The 26,129-nt window shown below is 40.6% G+C and overlaps 1 protein-coding gene across 9 annotated transcripts in view; it reads right to left on the reverse strand.

Annotated features, from left to right (window-relative positions):
* Positions 1 to 26,129, reverse strand: part of NCOA1 (nuclear receptor coactivator 1) — a 393,348-nt gene that overhangs the window by 240,866 nt on the left and 126,353 nt on the right. The window contains exon 1 of one of the 9 annotated variants that reach the window (XM_061625849.1): positions 21,089 to 21,216. The exons of 7 other annotated variants lie outside the window; for them this stretch is intronic. The gene's annotated coding sequence lies outside the window, so the exon portion shown is untranslated. Of the gene's footprint in view, positions 1 to 19,851; positions 19,922 to 21,088; positions 21,217 to 26,129 lie in introns of those variants that run through there. One more of the 9 variants, XM_061625850.1, reaches the window with a different exon arrangement.

The following is a 26,129-nucleotide window of genomic DNA, read 5'->3' on the forward strand; positions in this document are numbered from 1 at the left end:
AAAACGTCAGCCGCCCCCCCGACGGTTAAATCTTTCTTTAAACAGTACTGTATGCACTTCCTAGCTTTAACCCCGCCCGTTCAGGATTGCAGCCAATCAGAGAAGCCAGGATTGTTTCAGTTTCATTGACCTGAGGCAGTGTCTAGAAAACAAAATGGTGCCCCCTATCCTGTTTATCTGAAAATCTCCTAAATTGGGTAAGTATATACATTTCAGTTTTTTTTCCTCTTGTGTGCAGGAGTCAGATCTTGGGCAGTGTTTTGAAAACCTTCCCAATGCTTGCTTTTTTTTAAAAGCAATGCTAATCCCATATGCCCAGAGTAAATCCCATTGAATTCAATAGGATTTACTTTTGAGTAGACATGGTTATGAATGTGCTCAAAATCAATGGGACTTTGGAGTGAATGTAAAAAAGAATTGTGTTTGTGTTCTAACTCTTTCTGCCCCCTTCTCCAGTCCTATTTTAAAGGAAGTAGGCGGGGCTTACTTAGGTATTACAGTTTTTATTCTGTAGGAAACTAATACTGATTTTTTTAAAACTAATACTGATTTTTCTGCAATGACCAACTGGTTTGACAATAAACTATTATATGGGCTGTATGTATTTATACATCTGCAGTGTGTGCGTGCGTGTGTATGGAGTCTTTCCAACATCCCTGTGAGGTACGGTTGAAAACCAAGGCAGCTCACAACAAGAAATAAAGCCATTTAAAATCCAATAACCATAAAAACAAGTATAAACAGTTGCAAAACAGCATAAAGTGGCATGATTTGGAATTTTGGGTTGTGTGAATGAAGTTGCTTATCACTTGAGGTTGCATTTCTGTCCCTGTTTGAGTAAGCCCCACAGAATACACTGGGACCTGCTTCTGAATAAATAAATATCTTTACAGTTTGTGTAAATAATAAATATATTTGATAGTCATGCTTATATAAATATTTCTTCATTTATCATATTTTTGGTTTTTGGTTAAGAATCCTGACTGGTTGTGAGATGCTTAGTTTTCTGCCTTACTCGTAGGAATCTTGTTGTGGTTGGTATGGTATTTCTTTCCTATTTGCATTTCACTTATCTTTAACCTCACTCCGTTACAGCCATAGAGGGAGGGATATGTAGGCTGGCTGGCTGGCTGAGAGGCCTGGGAGACCTTCTGCCTGCAGGAAGAGGAACATTGCGCTGCCAGGGAGGGAGAGCCCCTCGTCATCTGCTGCTGCTGTGCTGCTTCCCCTGGCTGTCACCACCACCACCACCCTTCCTGCTGGACTGCTGCTATTAACAGCTGCCACGGCCTGCAGGACCAGGTCCCAGCCTATTTCATCGTTGCCGCTGCACTGCGCGAGGAGAGTCTTCGGCGTGGGACATTGTTGCCGGATGTATGCTGTGTGGTGTGAATGAGATTGGTGTGTGTATGTATGTGAGTCTTTGCTTGTTTTAACTACACTTTAATTGTATTTTATTGTATTTTAATGCTATTTAATTATTTGTTCTGTTGAGTTTGCTATTTATTTCTATGTTTTTGTATTTTATGTTGCTGTTTTACTCTTATGTACACCGCCCAGAGAGCCTTTTGGCTTTGGGCGGTATAGAAATTAAAATAAATAAATAAATAAAATAAAACAGAAGCAACAGCAGCATATGCAAGATAATTAACTCCCATTAGTGATAAGAGCAAGAATTTATAATTATTATTTCAATTAAAACAAGAGGCTTATCAATACTTTGAAGAGGACCAGATATTTATTTTCTTTCTGAGCCCAGGACTGGGTCTTTCATTATGCTGGGGGGGGGGGAGTAGTCGATAAGACAGACATCCTGGCATTGGTAATCTAATTAGCAAGGTATGTGTGGGGTTGTTGCACACTTCCGGGCCCAGTTTCATTTTGAGTATGGAGGTGGAACCTGTGTAGATGTGGTTGATCAAAGGGAGAAGAATTTTTGAGTTAAGCAAAGCTCTGCTTTTATAAAACATAAGAAGCATACAGATACTTTGAATGTCTGAGTGCCTGCACCAGTGGAATACTGGAGGAACTTGTAAAGCTTGCTGCAACAGTATTTAGAACTGAGCATGTGGTGTGCAAGACTCCTTTTCCTAACATTTTGGCTTCTTGTTTTTCTCCACCCACCACATCTTTGAAATATATCGTATATGGTTAACCATACTGCTGCCCTGACTTACTTTGTTTGTTGCTATTTTGTGTTTTTATTATGTTTTTATATTGATTATGTATTTTTATTGTTTTTATTATATTTGTAAGCTGTGCTGAGCTCTGTTTTTAACAGCAAAAGGGCAGGATATAAATTCTCTTAATCAATAAATACTCCATAGTGTTGGAAACTAGAGTCTAGGCATTTAAGGCTGAAAATGTTGCTTTTAAAAAAAAGATTTCTCACATCTTTCCCCAGCTTTTGGTGGTAATTCCTAGGCACAAAAACAAAACAACTGGACAATCCAAATATTAATATGCAGATATTTGCATAATATGCAAATACTTTACATAATATGCAAATTAACCTGCCCGGATTTGTGGAACTGGAATATGGCAACCCTATGCAATACAAATATTTTTTAAAGCAGAGGAAGGGAAAAGCATTTTGTTGGCAGTAACACCTAGGCAGGATATTTGGGTTCCAGCTGTTTGAAGACTAGACCTTCTGCATATGCAGCTATAGGACTCAACTCCTCTTTAGGGGCCTAAACACTGCACTTGGCTATTTCATAAAATAAATTCCCAGAACCCACAAGGGTCTCTTCTTTGGACGAGCTCTCTCATTGTGTAGAGTCAATCTTTTCGGGTTAAGTTTTCATAAGGCTTCCCTTAGCTATGGCAGATAACCCATTCTGACCTCTGTAGATTCCAGTTTATTCTCTTATATTCTTGCAACCATTCAGGAAGAAGACATTAAATGGCCAGTGAGCAAGTAGTTCAGCCTCTTTGCTAATAAACAACGTGGTATGTTCTGGCTCAATTCCAGCCCACTTAATTGGCTTCTTCAGGCTCTGCTTTGGGTTCAGGCAGAAGCTGCTAAACACAAGACAGCCCAAATACCTTGGCTCCTGAATCCCTTGGTACATTTTGTCTGAGAAAATTGGAGGGGGGGGGAAGGAAAGAGAGAGAGAAGCACAGACAAACCTGAGACACCAGAGAAGAGAGGTGGAATAATCTCAAACAGAGGGAAAAGTGCCTTGTGCTAGGTCAGGCCACCAGACTGTCCAGCTCAGTAATGCCTCTCTGTGATTGACAGCAGCTCTACGGGACCTCAAGCAAAGAGAGGTCTTCCATGGCCACATGCTTTGACTAGTCCCCAATCCTTTTCTTGTTGCTGTTGCAGATAACTGGTGATGTCAGGAATTGAGCCCAGATCCTTCCGCAGCCAAAGCTCTGCCATGGAACTAGGGACGTTGGAAAATTCCGACAAAACAAGAATGGGGGCAGGCATTGCCAATGTGTGCTTATTCGTCCCATGTCCTGAATAGAAACCAATCCAGTGAACGTGTTTGGTATTTGCTGCTATTGTTGCTTTTAATCTGCAAACGATATGCGATTGATTACTTTCCCCCTCCATCTGCATTACATTTCCTTTGAAATGAAATAAATGGGGTAATGTGACATAACTGATAGATTACATAAATTACGTAATTTCATCCCAGCAGACAGCAAGATGAATAATGCAGATTTTGGCAAAAGACAAAATTCAACAGAATGGAAACAGCACTGCACGTGACAAATAGAGGGCGGAATGGGAAACGGTGCCTTCTTACATCCCTACACGGAGCTATGGATCTTCCCCTTTTAGGATATTCTAGGAAAAATTATTCCATTTCAGGTGCAATTTAAGATTCCCTCCTCTCACTTCCAATTTATTGTTCTGTGGGGGTAGTACATCTCATTAATATGAATAAGTTAGTTATTCCAAGTTGAAGGCAGAATAAAAAGCTATGACTATCTGCCATCTTTTCAACCTCTGTTTAACATTCACCCTCTGCTAGTGCTTCTACCATTTCCCTTTCACTTCAGTTTTGCTGCCTCCTACCTCTTCTTTAAGCTTCACATCATGAACTCCTTTAGCCACTTGTTTGGCATGTGCCAATCATAAATGGCTCAAGTGAGCCAACCATAGACCACTTTGATACCACTCTATGCTGCCAACTTTTTTTGGGGTGGCAGGGATTCCCTACATTTAAACAGTGGCAAAACAGCAAAGTGCAGAAAGTGAAGCTTTCTATCACTCTATCTTAATGCCAGGAAAAGCTTCTATTGTTGAATTTCTGTTAATCAAAGCTTTATAGCTGCACAAGACCTACTTCCAGAAGATAGATAGATCAGGAAGGCTTCTCATTATTGGTCTCTTTTCAGAAAAAAATGACATTGATTTTTTAGCAGCTCCCAGAGAATACAACCAAACCACAAAAATATATACTGTGGGTGTGTAGAACAGAATCTTAAATTAGAATTTTAAATTCAATTAAAGACTGCAGTATTAAACATACATACTTGAATATAAGCTGACATATAAATGACTTCTGAATAAATAAGTATCAGAGGGTCGAATCCAACGTTTGTCTTACTCACGAGAGATACAATAAAAATGGACTGACTAGCTTAAGTCCATTAAATCCAATGGGCCTATTCTAAGTGTAGCTTAGCTGGAAATAACCCACAGTGTTTATATATAAAAGAGAGGGATGATTCTGCTTGCAAAGGTTTGACATGAGAGATAAAGGCCATCTCCTCAGAATCTACTTCCTCCCTCCCTGAGATCATCCTTTTTTCTTGTTCCATCACCATATGAGAACCACTCTGAACACATGAGTTGGGCTAGATCAGTGGGGTTCTTAACCTTCTTTGAGTCACAGACACACACACCCTTGAGAATCTGGTGAAAGCTATGGACCCGCTCGCCAGAAAAATGAAAACACGTACAGAAAAAATATTTTTTTTCACAAAGACAATTTTCAAAGTAACAGGAAGAAAACTTAAAACACCTTTCTTTGTGCCAACTTCACAGAACCTGTGAAGCCCACAGGTTAAGAACCCCTGTGCTAGATAAATGTTAAATATTGCTGAATTAATGGACAATCCTTAACAATCACAAATATAAATTCTTTAACAAGCAATTCCTCTTCATAGGCTAGCATGTAAATAATAGAATGGTATATATCTTTGGCTGATAGAATTCACATTTAGACAAACAGGTAACAGTTACAGAACATTAAAAGTTGATAGCTCATGTAATAAAACATATGATTCATAGGGGAGCCAACAGAAAATTTATTTACCATCTGCTTCCTAATTTTGAAAAAAATAGCTACCTGTTCAGTAACATACTAGCTTCTCAGTGGATCTTCCTGGTGAGTTCTTAATGGCTTTTCAGTAGAGAATCAAAGTGATCTGTGAATGGCCAAAAGTCTGCAGAGATCATACCTCAAACATCCTGGAACTGTTTGCTTATATCAATGCAAGTTGTTACAGGATCACAAAATCAAAATGACAACTTCTGAGTCTTGACTGCTTAAGGAATCCTAGTTATAACCTAACGACCAGGCTAATGAAAACATAGCTTGCTCAGTCTTGCAAACTCAATTTCCAAAATGTAGTCTCACCATACCCCTAGCCACTACATTCAGTGAAATTGAAATGATATTTTTGTATCATTTTAATTACTATTTTTCAACTTGTAAACTACTTTAAACTGAAAGGCTGGGTAGAAATTTATTTTGTTTTAACTAAACCAAGCACGGAGGATTCCTAGATTTGATAGCAAGCACAACTGCAGCTGCAAGACATACTTAAGGATTTTTTCAGGCCTTATTATGATGCCATAATAAAAAACACCATTTAGAAAATACTAGCAGAAGATTCCCACACCTCTTTTTTTTAAGCATGCATTTGAGATTTTTGCATAATCAATTTTTGACCTTCCTGTTAAGTTGTTCGGAGTATGGGTCTAAAAATTATATTTTTTAAAAACGTAATCATAATATTTTGTTTTATTCAAATAGGATACTCTGTGGGTATTCACTGCTACTGTTCAAGCCTTGGAATAGGGCAAGCAACTTTAAAGCAGGTTCTGATTCGAACACAGAAGACTCCCCACCACAAAGAGGAAGCAAGGCATTCTACTGCATTCTGGATACGTTCACAGAGGCCCACTCTGGAAAGCAGCATTTCCCACCCAATATAAGTTCTCTTTTGGCAGGGCCTACCTTCTCCTTTCTGCTCACTCCCTACCTCCACAACTGGTCTCTCTGATCCCTCAGAGACAGACAAAAAGAGCAAATAGGGATTTCTCAAGCACAAAAGACTTTGGTCTCAGCATTCTATCAAGCACCATCTTGCTGCAATGCCTTGGAGAAGAGATCCCATGTGATTGCAGCAAATCCCAGAGAGAGTTCCTTTCACTCCCTCCAACCACACTGCTGGCCTCCAAACCAGGAGGAGACCTGGTGGGGGAAGTGAAACCTCTTTGCTCTGAAAAGTCTCTCTTTTTTTCCCCAAATACACAGGATGTGGGCCTCCCCAAGGGGATTTTTTTTCTCAAAACTTTCCCTACTAGTGAACACCCCTAAGCTGAGAAACCGGTAAATTAGCTGAGGGAAAAGGCATAAATGGAGTATATACCTGTTGTCCACGCAACACACCCAGAAGCGGAGTTCATGGCTCATCCAGCCAAAGAACCTCCAAGCTGAGATGCCATTATTCAACCAATACCCAGGGCTGGCTTGGCTCCTAAGGTGGCATCTGCAAGCTTTATTGCCATGTTCAACCATATATTGCAAGGCAAGATTACATGAGCAAAAGATGACAAAAGCATTAAGTGTCAGGATGACCCAAGCTCATGCACTTATGTTCTACAAGCCAGATGATTCATGTCTCAGGGAATTACAGTCCTTCTCAGGAGGCCCTGAAATATAAAGGTGTTGCCTTGGATAAAGATGATCTTCCTCTGTGGCAGGTGCTTAGGCCTACATTTTAAGGGGGAGGGTGCTGGCAAAGGCTACTTCAGAGCCTACTCCAGATGGACTTGCCACCATCATGCTCACACCTAAGTAAGTTGTTTTCATATCATGTGTGCATCACTTACTTCACACACAGCTCTTTCTGTTAAACATTGAGTGTCTTCACCAATATGCATACTTCTGTCTCACATCTGCAATGCAACAGACACATGTATGAAGAATCCTGTATATGTTTTTAAATTGTTTTTACATTTTTTAAAACTGTGTTTTTCAATTGTTTTCTGTGTTTTAAATTTTTTTAATTTGTTTTTAATTGCTGTAAACCGCCCAGAGAGCTTCGGCTATGGGGCGGTATATAAATAAATAAATAAGCAAGCACCAGAGCAGTCTTATCAAACTGTCCTGTAGGAAGACTTGGGGGAGGGCCATGGCCCATAGGTCAATGGCAGAGGATCTGCTTTGCATGCAGAAGGCCCCAGGTTCAATCCCCGGCATCTCCAAATAGGGCTACAAATGTCTCCTGTCTGAAAACGCTATAGAGCCACTGCCAGTCAGTGTAGACAACTGTGAGATAGATGGACTAATCGCCTGACCCTGTATAAGGCAGCTTCCTATGTTCCCATTCCAGGAAAGAGAGGAGGAGGGAAAGACCATCTCAGATCCTGGTCCAACTGGTCTATCCTCATCCCACTACAGGGCCAACAACTACCCTGTGGGATGGATCCTGATAGCTTTTTATAAGTTGATATGGTTTGCTGTAGTTTTTAAAAAATATAGTTTAGTGTCTCTTGTAAGTCACACTGAAGGATTTGTATCATGAAAGATGTATTGCAATAAATAAATATTTTCTGCATTGAAAAGTAAATATTCTGAGCAAACTGAAGTGTCAGTGTATTTCACTGGGAACAAAATTTATTTTTATTGTTAAAATTATAAAATGCGATTCTACCACCAGCATCTATTATTGCCATTAGTGGAAGAAACAGGACATTTTCAAATTACTTTTTTTTCAACGTAAGTAATCTTAAACTCCCACATTATTACACTGCATTCCTCAGCGGCAAAAGTACATGCTTTGCATTTAGGAAGTCCTAAAGTCAATCCCAGACATCTCCATTTGTCAAGTACTGGATAAGAACACTGCCCAAAACCTGTAAAAGTCCCTGCCCATCAAAGTAAATAGTACTGGACTAGATAAACCAATGGTCTGGCTCAGTTGAAGAAAGCATCAAGTGTTCAAGTGTCCCCACTGGCAGCAACCCATGATGTGGAGCACGGTGGAAAAACATGCATAATGACTTCACAGCATGGGTAAGCCAAACTGGACATTATGGAGGGAGAAGGGAACTTGCCACACAACACCTCCTTGTTCTTTAAAATGCCTCCCACCATGCAAGCTGAGTGAGGTGTGCAACAACTTGTAAGGATTAGATATATTGGTGAGTTATTCTGATCCTCCTGACAAAACCCCATGTGGGCACATCCTCTGGCTGGCTTAGCATGTTGGTGAGAAAATGGAACAAGCTGCCCAGAGAAGCTATTGAGATCTCCTCCTCTGATGATTCGAAAAAAAGACCCAAGCAATTTTTACTAGGGGTGGTTTGTAAGTCTAAGACATCCCACTACTGCAAGTAACTGGAAAAAATGAGTATGTGAAGCAACTTAAGTTTTGCAAATGAATATGTGGTAGGCAGTAGGGGAGAGCAGGGTGTATAAAGCAGTGCTTTACACTGAAGTTCACTATAAAATATAACTTTGGTCCAATTTGAAATATATGTTAATCCAGTTTATTACACGAGATCATGTTTACATATGTAAAAAAACCCAATTTCAACTAGCTCCAGCTTTCCATTCCATGTATTCCTGTAGTAATTACTAGCAAAAGAAATATTTGGATAAATACACTCTAGTCTAGTAAAGTCTGACTTTCTTGCAAGTTTTGGGGAACACAAGGTCTATTTCAAAACCTCTTCACAGAAAACTAAACAAGGACAGCCCAAAGACTGGAGCCAAAGCTTCAGGACAACTTCCTGACAGTAACATGACTTCAGTTATGCCCTTCACACAAAAAAAAGATTATGCAATATTACATTCACTAAGCTTTCCAGGAACGTTCAAGTCTACTGAGTTACTTAATATAGTGATTCATTCACAGATATGGCCAACATACTTTTTCCAAAGCTATAAGAAAAAATCCAGATGGCACCTGAGGCTGCTTGAAAAAGGCTTTTACTAGTTTCACTGCAGGAGAAAAATTTAAACCAGCAGTGTAAATAAAATTACAGAGACAAAACTAGATCTTCATGGAAAGAGCAATCCCCTCATTCTAGGGTCCTAATGGATGCCTAAAAGATTATCTATGCAATGAAGATTTAGAGATCATTGTGCCAGGAGAGAAGTCCTGAAATTATAACCTCTCTCCATACAAAAAGGGATTCTGGTTTCTCAGACCATACACTGTGAGTGATTCTCTTCGGTCACTCCCATGTAACCGGGTTTCACCAAAGATCTTTAAATACATTGTTCAAACAACAACTGGTGGTGTTCTTTGGAGATTAAGGCAGTAGCAAAATTGGAGCTTCTTCACAAGTCATCCGACTGTAACATTTTGAGGCTTGGTGGGGTTGGGCATGTTCTTTGCCCCTGATCTCAGAAGGGCAACGACTGGGTTGTAAAGACATATTGTGACAAGGATTTTAAATGTTGTGGCAGCAGAGCACAATCAACCTAAGCCTAAATGGATGCCACACTGTTGACATATATATGACAAGTGCCTTGTTTTTGACTCCAGAAAGGTGAATCAAGGGCAAAAGCTGACTAAGATATGGACAAGGACAAACCTTTGAAGAAGATGAAGGCACCACAATCAGGCCCCCAAAGGATACACTATGCTTCTCAAAGTTATTCTTTAGTAATACCCCTTTATGCCTGGCCATCTTTTCTGTGAAGACATGGGTGTATACCGTTAACTCTCATCTCAAGTGAAAGGACATGCAACTATATTCGTTCATTTATCCCCACAAGGAACGTAGGATGCTGCCTTATACTGAGTCAGACCAATGATCCATCTAGATCAATACTGTCTACCCTGATTGGCAGTGGCTCTCCAGGGTTTAAGGCAGTCTTCTCTCCCAGCCCTACCTGGAGATGCCAGCGGTTGAACATGGGACGGTCTGTATGCAAAGTAGATGTTCTACCACTGAGCTATGACCGTTCTTCCAATCTAAGGGTAGAGACACACTGTTGTTGTGCTGGTTCCACCGAGTCTCTAGCTCTTTTCTCAAAACGGGGGCACACGATGCTAGTCAAACTCTGCTCCTTTTAACACTTAAAACCTCATCAGATCAGCTCCAGTGCATTTTTTAAATATTAGGTTCAGGGAGGTTTTGCAACTGATTGGTAGATCGACCCCTCTGTCTTCCAGGTGTGGCCAATGGAAACGCTTTGCTGCAGGCTCAGGCAGAAAGAGTTATTGGGCCAACACTTTGCTGTGGGCGGTCCTGAAAGGTGTGAAGGCAGCAGTTGGAAAGGGAGATGTGGCCAGCAGAGGGCAGTGTCACTTCAAAATGCTGCCAGAAAAACCATTCTGGCTGTTTTTCAAGCGACTAGTGTGCCCACAGCCACAGCTATAACCTTGCTTCTCCCTTCTTTTCCCTCTCAGATGAAAAGGAGCACATATCTGACATTTAGGACATTAGCCGAGCCCATTAATGAGAACTTATCAGCTAAACATACTGTTCAGTCCTACAATCTTTTAAACACAGAATGGTACCGTATAAGCACACGAATGCTAACGTTTTGTAACCACTGCAAGGCACACAAAACATTCTACTGGAGAACAGCAATTTATCAAAAGGACATGTGGGAAATTAGTGAACTTAAGGAAGTAAAACAGAGTGACTTGTGTTGCGAACACAGGGCCTGTTCTCACACAGCTGAAATGAGCTGAACTTCAAGCAAAGAAGCTTTCTTCGCAAATGACATACATTGCCTATTGCACAGAACTTCAAAATACTGCTTAACACACTTGGAAAGGGGGGACTTATTCCATTATTAAATAATTTATACACATCAGAAAGTTATGGGATGTTATTTTCTTCAGAATCACAATAAATAACACTGTTGGAGTTTCTGACATCAATGAAGGTACATGACCTTATAAAAATGCATTTGTCATATACCTTTTGCTGCATGGAACAATGGAAGGTCTCCCTGACAATGAAAAAGCTGTGGGATGTTCTGATAATTGTCAAATTAATACCAAAAAATCTGGTCTAAATTTGAGAGACTGAAACAAAAAAAAATTGACTGATTGGTGGCTACAGATAATATATTTAGGTAATGATCCAGCAAATACAAGAAAGATGAACACTAACTACCAGTTGTAGTTTATCATTAGATCTAAATTGCTGGATTAAATATAGCAGGGTGGGCAGCCTTGTCTTGATAAGGGCTTCATTCCTTGGAAGGTAATCTGTCAAGGACCAAATGAGGGTGGAAAGAGGAGCCAGAACCAAAGATGGGTGGAGCCAGAGATAAAACTACTATGGGTTAGATTAACTAATCCATAGTAAAGATCATGCTGTTTCAATTGTCACCATAGCTATATCAGATTAGAATGTCCAATCCTATAAACTCTACTCAGAAATAAGCCCCACTGGTTGTGATGGGATTACTCTCAAATAACTATACCAAGCTTTTTTTTAAAAAAAAAATTAGGGCCACTGACCACCAGAGTTAGGATTCTAGAAAGCTAGAAAAAGCAATTCCTTTCTGACTTTAGTGTATTACACATACCCACCCAACAGAAGCCTACTAATTCATTATTAGTAAAGGGGGGCACTTCCTTTCCCTAAGCCATACAAATAGGAAAAAGTGTTTTTAAAAAGCAAATTTTATTTTCATCAAATAAAATGCTGCCCCTTCCAACTGTTCTAAAACTACACAGAAGGCGGTAGGGAGAAGAGAGAAAAAACTTGAAAAAGTCAGAAAATTTAAAGAGGAAACGGTAAGGAGGAAGGAATTATGATAGGATGGGGCAGCTTCAGGTGGTGTTGGGGCTTTATAAAAATCAGACTGCAGGTTGCCCATCTGTGATGTATAGGATGCCGTAAAATGTATGGTAGGGTAAGGTGGGGTGAGAGGCAAGGGCCAGATAATTTTAAAGCTGGTAATGGTTTGGTTGTTTTATTGTTATTGAAGATGCAGCTATTTTTTTTAAAAAATGACTTTGTCTAGTTTATTTTTTATTTATTTTAAACATTTATATACCACTTAATCGTTTGCATTTCTAAGCGATGTGCTCTCACACACACATACGCAAAATGTTTCTGGTTGTCATATGGAAATACTATCAGACATGCAGTTCCTGGATCAAGCCTTGGAGTCCCTCCCCTTCAAAGCCAACTGGGCTCCTACTGGAAGGAAGAGTGGGATATAAATTAAATAAACAAACAAATAAATAAACCCACTGCCCCCAAGGGCCTTTTCCAAGCACAGCCCAAGGTCATATTGCACCACTCGGAGCTTTAGCCAGATGTGCCAATAACTATGTTGGCAAACTGCGGCCTGCAGCTGACAGCTTCTGCCACTCAGCGCAACTCCTACAGGCAAGCCTTAACAGCATTAAGTCTATAATGAAGACACCGCTTATTCTGTTGGTTAAAGGAAATAAATCAGGAAGGGTAAATTAGCGCCACATTTATTGGGCAAGAATGCCTCAGAGCCATCCATGTAGCCAAAGTTCCACTTATTACTGCATTTTGCTTTACAGGAGCAAATCTGAGCTGCTTGCACATTATATAAAGCTGACTACATATATGGCTGCAGGCTCCCTCCTTGAATCAGAATATAAAGGCCTCGTAGTGCTGTAACTCAGCAACAAAAGGCCCCTGCAATGGGGGGAGGGTGGCTTTTTCTGTGCTACAAGAGAAAAGAATGTCCCTGGGAAAAGGACAGAAATTCTCCATACCTGGTAAAGAGATATAACACAGCTTTGTTCCACATTCTCTGTCTTCCCCCCTCCCCTGTTCACTAAGCCACACTTACAAAGAAGCAACAATCGGAGGAGAACACAACAAAAGCAACATGTTGTAGAACACTAAGGAATTAGACTGACGGTTCCTGTTTCAGCAAATGCACAAAAGACTTTCATTGCTTAAACCTAATGCAGAAACAAAATGTAACATTCATCACAACCCAGGGGTCTATCTCAAACCTTGTACAGATTGTTACAGCTGTCTAAGTGAACACAAAAACTGCCAAAATCACAACCGTTTTTCATAAAGCTAGCTCCATGGGACATTCTTGCACTGTCGGAGATACAAACTGTTTGAAGGAGGACTGAAATTTGTGCCTTGCAAAAGTAATCAGGCCCCTGACCTATGCTCTCATATTGCTGAATTACAAATGGTACATTAAAATTTCGTTCTGTATGATATTTTATTTTGAAACACTGAAACTCAAAATCAATTATTGTAAGGTGACAGTGATTTTATGTTGGGAAATGTTTGTAAGAAACATAAAAAACTAAAACGTGTTGCTTGCGTAAGTATTCAACCCTGTGCTGTGGAAGATCTCAGTTTATATCAAGGACACAATTACCTTACCATTGGCCTCCACTTATGAACCATTAAAGTTGCTGTCACAATGTCAGGATAAAGACCCCCACTGCTGAAGGTCAGGCTGTGAATCTGAAGGAAAATGAAGACCAAAGAGCATCCTACAGAAGTTAGAGATAATGTAATACGAATGCATAGATTAGGAAAAGGGTACAAAATAACATCAAAGTGTTTGGATATCCCAAGGAGCACAGCTGGATCAATGATCAGGAAGTGGAAGCTGCATCACATCACCCAGGCACTGCCAAGAACAGGCCATCCCTCAAAACTCAGCGCTTGAACAAGAAGGAGACTTGTGAGACAAGCCACAGAGAGGCCAATCATCACTTCGAATGAGCTACAGAGTTTGGTGGCTGGGAGTTGAGTAATGGTGCACCAGTCAACCATACCAAGAGTTCTGCATAACACTGGCCTGTATGGGAGGGTGGCAAGAAAGAAGCCGTTACTCAAAAAGTACTGTCTGAAAGCACGTCTGGAGTTTTCCAGAAAGCATGAGAGTGCCCCAGCTGCAATGTGGGAAAAGGTTTTGTGGTCAGATGAGACCAAGATAGCACTTTTTGACCAAACCTCAAAGCGCTATGTGTGGTGCAAACTAACACTACCCATGCCTCAAGACACACCATCCCTACAGTGAAGTATGATGGTGGCAGCATCATGCTGTGTGGATGCTTCTCATCAGCAGGGACTGGGCATCTTGTTAAAAATCAAAGGAAGAATGGATGGAGCAAAATACAGGGAAACACTGCAAGAGAACCTGCTTGAGTCCACTACAAAACTGAAGTTCAGGAGGAAATTCACTGTTCAGCAGGACAATGATCCCAAGCACAAGGCCAAAGCAACATTTCAATGGCTCAAGAACAAAAAAGGTGAGTGTCCTACAGTGGCCCAGTCAAAGTCCTGATCTCAATCCCACTGAGAATCTGTGGTGCTTTTTTAAAATTACAGTCTACAAGCGACGTCCAACCAACCTGAACGACCTGGAGTGAATCTGCCAAGAAGAATCGGCCAAAATCCCTCCAACACTGTGTGCAAAGCTGGTACATACCTACCCCAAAAGGCGTAAACCTGTTATTGCAGCGAAAGGTGGCTCTACCAAATATTAATGTGCAAGCAACACGTTTTAGTTTTTTATCTTTCTTACAAACATTTCCCAACATAAAACCACTGTCACCTTACAATAATTGATTTTGAGTTTCAGTGTTTCAAAATAAAATATCAGACAGAATGAAATTACAATGTACCATTTGTAATTCAGTAATATGAGAACATTGGTCAGGGGTCTGATTACTTTTGCAAGGCACTGTACATATTGTTCTTCTCTGTTTCCCCTTTCCCTAAATGGCCACAGTGCCACCTAATCCATATCAACTGGCTAATCAACTTCAAAGCCCTCAATTGCTCTGTCCTTACAAACCTAGGAAGGTGACACTGCTTTCCTTTGGTCCTATCACAATTTCCAAGATCAACTTAAGGCACCCTCTGGATCAGCGTTTGCCAACGGGGTGCCCTGCTCTCCAGATGTTTTGGACTACAACTCCTGTCAGCCCCAGCCAGCACAGCCATTGGCATCTGGTTGGCCAATGTGAAAACAGGATGCTGGACTACATGGACCTTTGGTCTGACACAGCAGGGCTCTTGTTATGTTTTAATAGAGATTGGACCCTCTTGACTTATCTGTTCCAACTTCCTTTTTGCCAATCCTCTCATTTTTTATAAATTTCCTCTTCTGGGGTAAAAAATGTAACTGTTGGACTTTCTTGGCAATTATCCACTTACATATATGTTGAATCTGACAGTACTGTGGTCACTGTTCCCAATCAATTCTACATAATTTATATCTCACATATAACTAGCTCCTGGGTGCCACTTAAGATTATGTCCCGAATTGTCTCCTCTTTGGTTGGTTCTATGACCAATTGTTCTAGGGCAGAGTCATTTACAGTATCTAGACATTTTACTTCTTTGTCAAGACTAGAGAACATGCATTTACCCACTCTATGTGAGGGTAACGGAAGTCACCATTGCTGCAATACTGCCTCCTTTAAATGCCTCCTTGATTTCATTCTCCAATTCAAGATCATCCCGGACATTTGGGTTGGCAGATGTGTATGTGGATGGTACATTCTCAGTACTAAATTACTCCTAGGGCCTGGTATCCTGTAATCTGCCACTTTTGGGACTCCATGCCCTCTTTGACATACAGAGTGACACCACCCCCAACATGTCCTCCCATGTCCTTGCTGTCGAGTTTGTATCCAAAACTAACCATATCCCACTGATTCCTTCCATTCCACTAGGTTTCCATTATGCCCAGTATAATACCTCGCTCTCCTTTAAAACTAAGCACTCCAGCTCATCCACCCTGGCTCGGCGGCCTCTAGCATTGGCATCTATCCTGGCTCGAAGGCCTCTAACTTTAGCATATAAACACCTATGCATGATATCTCTTTCTAAATGTCTCAGGCATGTGCTTTATACACTACTTACAAACGACAGCTTAATGTACACAGCTTTGCTTAATAAACCATTTAACTTCTTCACCACCAGAAGTGTTCATTGCCTCCTGAAATTTCAAACTGATTTGCTTTGTGCCTGACCAGGGCTAGGCATTTGGCAAAACAACTCCTCACTTCACGTGGCTCCAATACAGAGGCAGTCCAGTGTTGTTGCAATAAAACACACAAACATCCAGATGGATATGGTGAACTTTGGGAATGAGAGGGATGGACCAGGATCAAATATTCAGGCTCCATTAAACTCTTCGGGTAATTTACTGCATGTAATCCTCAACCAATTAACTCAAGTGTTAATAGCTAAGTCCAATGCACTGAAATTAAATCATTATTATTAACCAATTAAGATATCTGACATTCAGATTTCTGTAGGCTCCTTCTGCGACTTTAACTAAACTTTGCACAGAATGGCAAGATGTTAATCACTATATTCAAAATGTGAAAGAAAAAGCCAAGAGAGAGCAATGCTCACCCCTAAAGCAGAAGGCGGGAACAAGTGCTTTGTTTGGGCTTAGTCTCAGGCCTTCAGCTGACACTCTGCAAAACAGGTGGCCAAGAAGCCATTTCTACTGATGCATCAAGAATTTGCAGCACCCTTTGAAAAAGCAAAAACATGGGGATCCTTCAAAAGTGTTCTGGCTTAGAGGTCTTGAAGCAGCTGCTGTACCTTTGTGATGTGTGTACAAAGGCTCTTCCAGAAAACACTGAAACAGCTAACAAGGCAGCACATAAATAGGGACACTGGCTTCTGCCCCATCAAGAACAGAGAGGAAGGTGAAACCCAATCTCTGCCAAACAAGCCAAGATGCACCCCCAGGCTCTTTGTTAAGACAGAAAATAAAAACTCAGCCATATATGCAATTAGCTGGCTGCTAAACTTTAAGCAGCAGCACCCTTAACAGAAAGGCACATACCTCAATGGTAGAGCTCATGCCTTATTTATTCAATATATTTCTACCCCTCCTTTTATAGCAAAACCTCACGAGGTGCCTTACAATAAAAATGTTCAAAATAAAACAGAACAGAACATCAGCAGATTAAAGCTACATATGAAGAGCCAGCAAATAAGAAGACACACCTCTTTATCCTTGCCTTTGACACCCAAGATATATATTTTAGGACCCACTCTATTCTATTGGCTGCAATTTGCTTTAACTGATTTTAATTTTTTTTAATTGTTGTAACCTGCCCTGGGATCTCATTAGTAAAGGGCAGGTAAAGAATCTAATTTTAAAAAATCATAAATCATCATCAGTTTTAAAAAAAGCTCAGCAGAAGAAAAAAGTCTGTAGGACTGCTTAAAAGCCAAAAGAGAGGGAGGGGCAAGTATTCCAAACATGTGAGGCCTCCACTGAAAAGGCCCTGTCCCCAATTCCTGCCAACCAGATTGATCTTGGTGAAGGGCTGGAGAGCAAGGCTTCCAAGGGCTCAGACAGGTTCATATTAATATAGGCAATCACTTAACCTGATCCAAGACTGCCTGGGGCTTTAAATGTTGCTACGAGCACTTCAAATTGTATTCTGAAACAATCAGCAACCAAAGTAAAATTGATGTGATGTAATGCAACTGCCTAGCCCCCATGAGCATTTTGGCACTTGAATTATGAAACAGGCATCTCTACATAGAGGGCATGCAAAAGAGTTCTAGTTCAATAATTCCTGGCATGTCCAAGCAAAAGGATAACTTGGGGTTCCAAACTGTGCATGCATAATTTCACATAATGGGTTCCACAAACACCAAACACCTTTATGAACTTGCAGAGAGCAAATATTTCACCAGGTCCTGAGTTAATTACACCTCTGGAACCTCCCACAACCAGATTCTCCAACTGAATCGGCATGCCAAAAAACAAGAAATCTGTTGTTTGGCTTTGATAAATCAGTATGGACAGGTTACAGAGTTTCATGAACGTCTAAACAGACTTAGGCTGCTATCCAACACATGTCTACTCAGAAGTAACCTCTATTGGATTCAACGGGACTTACTCCCAGGTAAGTGTGTACTGGATTGTGGCCTTAGATAGCTGCCATTAAATATTTGTTAATTGGTTGATGAAGTAGTTAAAGTGTTTAAATAAGGTCTTTTATTGGCCATTAGAATTATTTACTTTAGAGAGTCTGGCATTGATACTGGATTGGCATTTACAGAACAGAATGATTTTTAAATGCCTTACTTGACTCATCAAATGCTCTAATCTTCTAGATTTAAAATATGCACAATAATCACATTTGTTGGCGAGGCAAACAAAGACAAAACACTGTGCATTAGTAAGAGACATTTGTCAAGCAGTACGCTCTTGATAGCCACATTAATACTTCCTGGTCAATAAAGGATTAAAGTAACATGTCAGCAATTTACAGCAAATGTTATCTGGCAGCAACTTTTATGGCTGTGGTTTGCTTTTGACGCCTGTGATAGTGAGTGAAAAAATGAAGTGAATGGCTCCTAAATGAGACCTACTCCTCAGAAATGGAACCAGGTGCAATGCTGTGGTGATGCCTCCAGAGATTCACACAAAACTTTAGGTGCAGGCACAGCCCACCCAAAGGTTCCAACCTACCAGGTGAAGACAAATGCTGAAAACTGTGTGTGTGTACAGATTGCTATAGATCAGGAGAGAGGACCCTTCAACCCGCAGGCCAAACCATGGCGATTGCCCCACACCTGCTGCCACTTGTGATGTCAGATGTGGGGAAGGTAGAGATGTAGCTGCCAAAGAACAAGAAGGAGCTTTAGGGTGCACTCCTAATTATGCAACCACAAGGAGAAGCAGGGTTTGGTCATCAGCTGATGGGTATAGAGCCAAAGCCTACTGGATCAGCTGCACAAGTGGGCCCCCTGTGGGAACTCACACAGCTAATACCTGCAGAAAGCAGGCTTTGGGTCTATTGCCCATCACTACCATTTCCAGATGGATAGTAAAGCTGAAATCTCAGGCACTTTAAAGCCCTGAGCAAGGCTGTTTGCCAACTCTGTGTGGTGCATTGAAGTTCCAACTTCAGGACTTCAAAGCACCTAATCAACTGATCATTGGGATGTCAGTTGATCGACAGATGGGAGGCCCTGTCCATTTGCCAAATTTGATCCACAATGGTGGGATATGATATGGATCTGGCCTGTGGAGCCAAAAAGGCTCCCCACCCTTGCCATATATCCGTTATTTCCATGTTAAACATTAGTGGAACAGACACCCAGTTAGCAAACAGAAATATATTATCTCACTATATGTGGATACGTATTAAAATCCTTTTAAAAAAACTCCTAATGTCATGTCAACTGGGATTTAACCTGAATCCAACTTTACAGAGAGAGAGAACCAGCCAAAACAAAATGAAAATAGTTCAGAGGATTAAATACATGAATGTACCAATATGCAGCATAAAACATGAAAAATTAGAAAAGGTTCTCAGATTCAAGTAATGTTAGAACCAGCAATTATCTCCTGCTGTTTCCCACCCTTTAATTAAATCAACAAACAGGGAAAAATAGAAATCCTATAACACTCCAAAGAAAACATTGCAGATCAGGCCACTAAGGTCCCTTAAAAATTATGAATCCTGTTTCTGGGTCTTGCTGCTCCTCATATTCTAGGTCCAAAGACTATATGGACAACCCCAGATGCTTATCACTCTCTGAGCCAATCTCAAATGAATCTTAACCTTCTTAAAACGAGATTGATTGGTTTTCATGCTGACACCTCACCCTGGATAGTTGCCACATACTTGTCAAGAGTTTAGGAGACACAGCTCTGTACACACCTTAGCCTAGCTGGTGTTGCAACCCACTACATCTCTCTTCTTTGTACTATAACAAGCGTACTGTGATTCAAAGGTCTGGCAAGGCCTGATGAGTGCCAAGAATTCTAACCACCAAGGGTGACGCAAAGGACTGTTAAATAAAAACAAAGTTTATTTAGAAAGACAAAATACAGGATTACACATTAAAAAAACATGAATGGCATTCCAACTAAAACGATATTACAAGGCGAGTACAATTTGCTTACAACAGACTTACCTAGAAAAATGTTATCAAACAGAAGTTCCCTCCAACTGCGAGATCAGTAGTTGGCAATAGGGTGCCCACAGAAATGAAGCAGTCAAGGTGGCACAAACCCACATGGACACAAAACTCAGCAACATTTGAGGTGTCCATAAACTAGGAAGTCTCTAGGTTACAAAATATATACACTGTACAAAAATATTAATATATCAGATTGTATCTGCGTAGAACAGACCCACTAAAATCAATGGGATTGCTCTCCATATGATTTAGCTGAATACAACTTGTCTTGAGTTCTAGGATGGGGTGGGCTGTAAGTAATTATTTTAACTTTCATGTCTCCAAACACACACACACACACACACACACACACACACACACCAGTGCAAAATAATTCTTTGTTCTATGAATTTTATTCTTCAAAAACACATTGCCCTTAGGGAAGCAGTCACAACGACCTAATCAACCATCTTCATTCAAAGAAACATGTTCCCTGTGATATGGCCATATCAAAAAGGCTCCTCTTTTGGGGAAGACGTGATCAACCTGGTTTTGAAGCACCTTAATGAAAAAGGAAGTAGATTCTATGAAAGGTGTAATTCAATTGTCAAGTCTCCACATGGGACAATATACCCATTAGTGACTAACCTCTGGCCTTCCAGATGTTGTTGGACTTCCAACTCTCATCAGTTCAAGCTCAAGGATGTTGGGAGTTGTAGTCCAACAACATCTGGAGGACCACCTCTGGATTAGGAAGAACTACAGGTCAAATGGCCATGGTATAAATGGCACACAGACAAAGACATTTTATCACACATCTTGTCATGCACACATTACAATTTCAATGGGTACATTATGCAAACCTGATACATAAAACATAATTTCATCCCTTCTATACCCAACTGATCTCTGTCATCTGCAGTGGAGGGCCTCCTGCAGGTATCAGGTCTGTTCCATACAATGTTGGAATCAGGTATTTAGTGTGTTGGCACCTACCCTTTGGAATTTTCTCTCCTTAAATGTTAGAGAGGCGCCATCTCTGTTGTCTTTTCAGCTCCTTTTCAAGACCTTCCTCTTCCAACAAGCCTTTTAAGTGGAGGTCCTTATCCTAGTCTGCATCTGCACTGGAACATTTTTTTACAGTTTTTATATGCAAAATTGTTTTTGTTTTTACACTTGTTTATTTGTTTTACAATTGTATATTTTATTGTTGCAACCCACCCTGGGACCTTGTGGTGAAAGGCAGGTAAGGTATCTAATAAAAACAAATAAATATTGTTTGTAAGTGTAACAATTCAAGCAGGTATTTTAAACACCTTGTTAACCATGGACCATCCAAAGAAACAGACATGTTTATCTGCATTTATATTCTGCTTTTCTTTATGATGGAGCTCAAGGAAATATACCTGATAGGATGGCTCTATACTATCCAGGCACTGATGAGACCCAGCCCTGTTTAACTTAAGCTTTCTGCTCCATGTAATTTTGGACTATGTCCAGAGCTGAGAGATGGTATGACAGATGCAGCTGGTAGAGAGATATGGGCACTGCCGGGGACCTCTCCTCCACTAGCAGCAGTATCCCAACCATGTACCAGGATGGTGTGGGGAGGGGCACAGTGGCAGCAAGATGAGGGAACACGGAGGGAGCACTGGCAGAAGCAGCAGATTGCCTAGAGACAGTGTGCCCACATTGCCCAAACCTCACAGCCGTCTGCCTCACTTCCACACAGTCCCAGCATACAGTAGTAACACTGCTGCCGAGAGACCAGATTGGCAGCTGGTGGCAACGTCCACCCACCATCCACTCATGAGTTACAGTGAAATGCTTTGGTGGCCAACAGAAATGATGACAGAATCTTTACAAAAAACTAGCTTCCTAGAAGACTATTCTTCTACAGCAGGCTACGGATACATTTCTGAATTATCTTTAAGGTTTGTGTTTCCTCCAAAAACTTTCAAGCAGTCCATAACTGGCTACAAAGGTTATATGGTTGTTATTTTATGATATCATAAATCAAGAGGCTCTTTCCAACAGGAATTCACTTAATCAAAACTAGGCCCCATTCCACTTTCTTGATTGCTAACATAATATTTTGTCTTGCTGAAAAAGGGACGTGCATGCAGGGGGAGTAATGATTTATGGGCCTCATTTGCTACGCACTTTTTGCAATGAAACATTTTAATTTTTCTCCCACAAAAGCACACTCTGCCTCAAGCCCAATGGAGCTGTATTGGAACAGCGGTGGCGATGCATTTTGCAACAGCAATCCTTAGTGACACCTGGCATACGTTACCAGCTGCATTTTCCAGTTCACGGCTGATACTGCAGCCTTGACATATTTATACATTCCTGAATGTTTTCTGGCACAAGGACTGTTTGCCCTGTTAATTTGTTTTGTTGTTCTCTGCAGCTGTGAACCAATGTTCCTTTCGAGAGAGAAAAGCTGGCTTTCCCACTTGCCATTTTCAAGGTAAATGTGAAGAGCTGTTTCTTTTTCCTTTAAAAAGAAAATCCTTTTTAATATACTACCACCACATTCAAAGAAAGTGAAGGAACTATAACCTACTTCATAGGGTTGTTGTGAGGATGAAATGCAGAGGGGGAGAGCCATGTACCACCACTTTGAGTTCCTTGGAGGAAAGGTGGTATATAAATAACAAATAATAAAATAAACAAAATAAAATACTTTAAAAGGGGTATCTTTGCTCCATAAGAGAGTTGCATTCAGTCACATTTTTTTTTATCAGACAAGTCCAGCCTTTAACACAAAATAGGAAGTTACCTTATACTAAGTCAGACCAGTGGTGCATCTAGCACAGTCCTGTCTACACTGACCAGCAGCAGCTCTCTAGGGTTTGAGACAGGGGTCTATTTCATCCTTACCTGGAAATCCCATCAGGGATTGAACCTGGGACCTGCTGCATGCAAAGCCCTGCAAACCCAAGGCCCTTAACCTCAGCCCCCCTCAGTAGGAGAGAATTAAAGTGCCCCTTCTTGTCATGTGAGTTTTGACACAAGATAGGCAGGAGAGACAGCTCAGTCTCAGCGGACACTATAAGTGGAAAATCACTGGAGTTTATCTTCTGCTAAGGGAAAAAAACTGGCATCATTCTGCCTATCTCATCAATTTTTTTCTCCCATCTAGAACAGGATGATTCTTAACCACGCAAAAAGGGGAAGAGGTGAGATGTATACTTTTCATTACAATTTCTACTGGACCTCCAGGAAACAAATGAACCTGGAGCAAGAGTATGGGCTTCTCTACAGGCAAACAGGCCAATACGCTACATGACAGAGGCAAGCAGTTCCTCCCCTCAGACAGAGATTTCCCTTCCCATGCTTGCTCGCAATCCAGAGGAAAAAACCATCCGGAAAAATCTGTGTAAAAACCATTCAATGATTTAAAACAATGCCCTGAACATTAAGGCTACCAGGAAACAGCCGGGCAAAAATGTCTCTAAGCTGTGCAATATATTAACAGTCTGTTGGCAATCAAACTTTCCTACATTTCAGGGGAAGGGAAACAAACGATTAAACATTTTTACAGGCAAGGGAATGCAAAGTGACGACACTCATTTGTCATCTATCTTTTTTAAAAAAAAGGTGTGGGGGAAGAAGGAACTGAAACAAGACCAACCAGTTTTCAATGATGGCATAAGAAGGGCAGGACATCAGAGGCACGTTATGTCAGTGCTCACAGATTTTCAGTGCCACCCTTTATTCTCTTGAACATTGTTCATATTTTAGGCTTAGTAATAAAGCCTAAAATGGCTCAGCCTCAATACATCTAAGATGATCACCTCCAGCCATGTATTTCTGAACACATGCGGCTACTTGTCCTGAATCTTCTGGATAAGGTAGCATACAAACAGAAATATGCAAGTAGTCCTAGAGGTACTGCTGAGACCTGGAGGTACTGCTAGGGCAATCATCATTTTTTTTACATTCTTTTCAACCTATTAAAGGCATACTTACCACCACATGTGTAAAAGTGTCCTCGCTCCTCAAGCCTATTACTTCCATGAGTCCTTTGAAAAATCCATTGAACCCGGTGTATCTTTTGTTGACACCTCAAACACACACATGCATTTGGCTGCTACACAAAGGATATTTTTAATTCTCTCCTTTCTTACAACACTGCTATACATGAATTACATATTAAACAATCAGAAGGTTACAGTGCCAACACCAGCCTATGCCATAAAAAGGTTCCTAAATGCTAAAACCATTATTCAGTGCAAATGCTTAACAGCGCTAGCTTGAATACAAAAACCTAGTTATTTATCAAATATTCTTACATACAAAACTCTACTAAGGCCATTTTAAAATGTTCCCTGTCACTCTTATAGATCAGCATCAGAAGCAACTTAGACTGAACTCTGTTGTAGCTCTTACTGCCAAGTTTGCACGCTTGGGATGGGAGACTGAATTATTGCCCAAGAGAGATTTTTAATTTTATTTTAATTTACACAGTATCTTTTTTGCCTTTCTTTATGAAATGAATGAGTATAGGTAAAATAGCAAACACTGCTATGCACCTCTGAGTAACTGTTTCTTGTAATATAAACTTTCATGGACAATCTGCTTCACTGGATACATTTTAAATTGTTTTTAAAAGATGTGTTTTAAATTTGTATATTTGTTTTTAATGTTTTTAGTTACTGTAAACCACCCAGAGAGCTTCAGCTATGGGGCAGTATATAAATACAATAAATAAATAAATTCTAGTTTCTGATGAAACTGGTTGTTACACATGGTTTTCCAGGTGCCACAGTACTTTTGCCTGATACTGCAGGGTTTTAATGCAGCAACTCATCTGGAAAGTGTGGGATAAGTTACTTTCAATTAGATTGTTAACAAGCTGCTAGATAAAATAATATACTGAGTTTTACAATTGTGTGGTCAACATACTTGCAGTAAAAGATATACAACATAGTGATGTACTAGCCAAGCAAATGTTTTAAACAGACATTTACTATTAAATATTTCTCACTGTTATATCTCATATAACTGAGATTTCAAAATATCTTATTTGAGACATTTAAGATAATTAGAGCATGTCTCTAATCAAAGCACACTGCAAGGCTTTCACTACAATAACCCTCCAGATTCTTATACAGAAAGTCTCTCATTGCACATTAAAATAAAGATCTGCATAATTTCATGAACACAAAACACAGTGCCCACGTTTATAACAGAAATCAGTTTCCCCCCCACTTAATTCTTATTCAGTGAAGATTAAAAGGTTTATTAACAGGTGTCTCTCCCCCCTTTAGGATGCACACCTTAACGTGGTGAGCAGGTTTGAGAGTGTTGAAGAAGCTGAGAGCAATGCCGTCAGGAGTCTAGACCAAGAGGCTAGACTCCTAGCAGGGGCACCCAAGGCGGAATGGTCAAAGCTGAAACACCAGACTAAGATGCATCCAAACTCAGAGGAAGGCATTGGTAAACCACCTCTGAATACCTCTTACCATGAAAACCCTATGAACAGAGTATCCAAAATGCAACACGAGATAGTCCTGGAAGATGAGACCCCCAGGTTAGAAGGCACTCACCGAACTACTGGGGAAGAACAAAGGACAAGGACAAGCGCTGTGACTAATGACGCAGTTAGGTCAAAGCCGAAAGGAAGCCCAGAGGCCGATGCGCACAGATGCGAAAGGAGAGTCCAGAGTTGTACGACGCACACAATAGGAACGTGGAATGTGAGAAGCATGAACCAGGGAAAGTTAGAAATTGTCAAGCAAGAAATGGAAAAGACAATAATGCTTGGAAAAACAGAAGGGAGTAGAAAAAGAGGAAGGCCAAACAAGAGATGGATTGATCCCATAAAGGAAGCCACAGACCTGAACTTACAAGATCTGAACAGGGTGGTTCATGACAGAGGCTCTCGGAGGTCACTGTTTCATAGGGTCGCCATAAGTCATAATCGACTTGAAGGCACATAACAACAACAACGTGTCTCTCTGTCAGATTACTTTAAAAGCCTAGTTGTTTCTCCACCAAACCTTGAAGTCTTCGTATTTACTGTGAT

The sequence above is a fragment of the Rhineura floridana genome, chromosome 4, assembly GCF_030035675.1.
Source record: "Rhineura floridana isolate rRhiFlo1 chromosome 4, rRhiFlo1.hap2, whole genome shotgun sequence".
Taxonomy (NCBI): domain Eukaryota; kingdom Metazoa; phylum Chordata; class Lepidosauria; order Squamata; family Rhineuridae; genus Rhineura; species Rhineura floridana.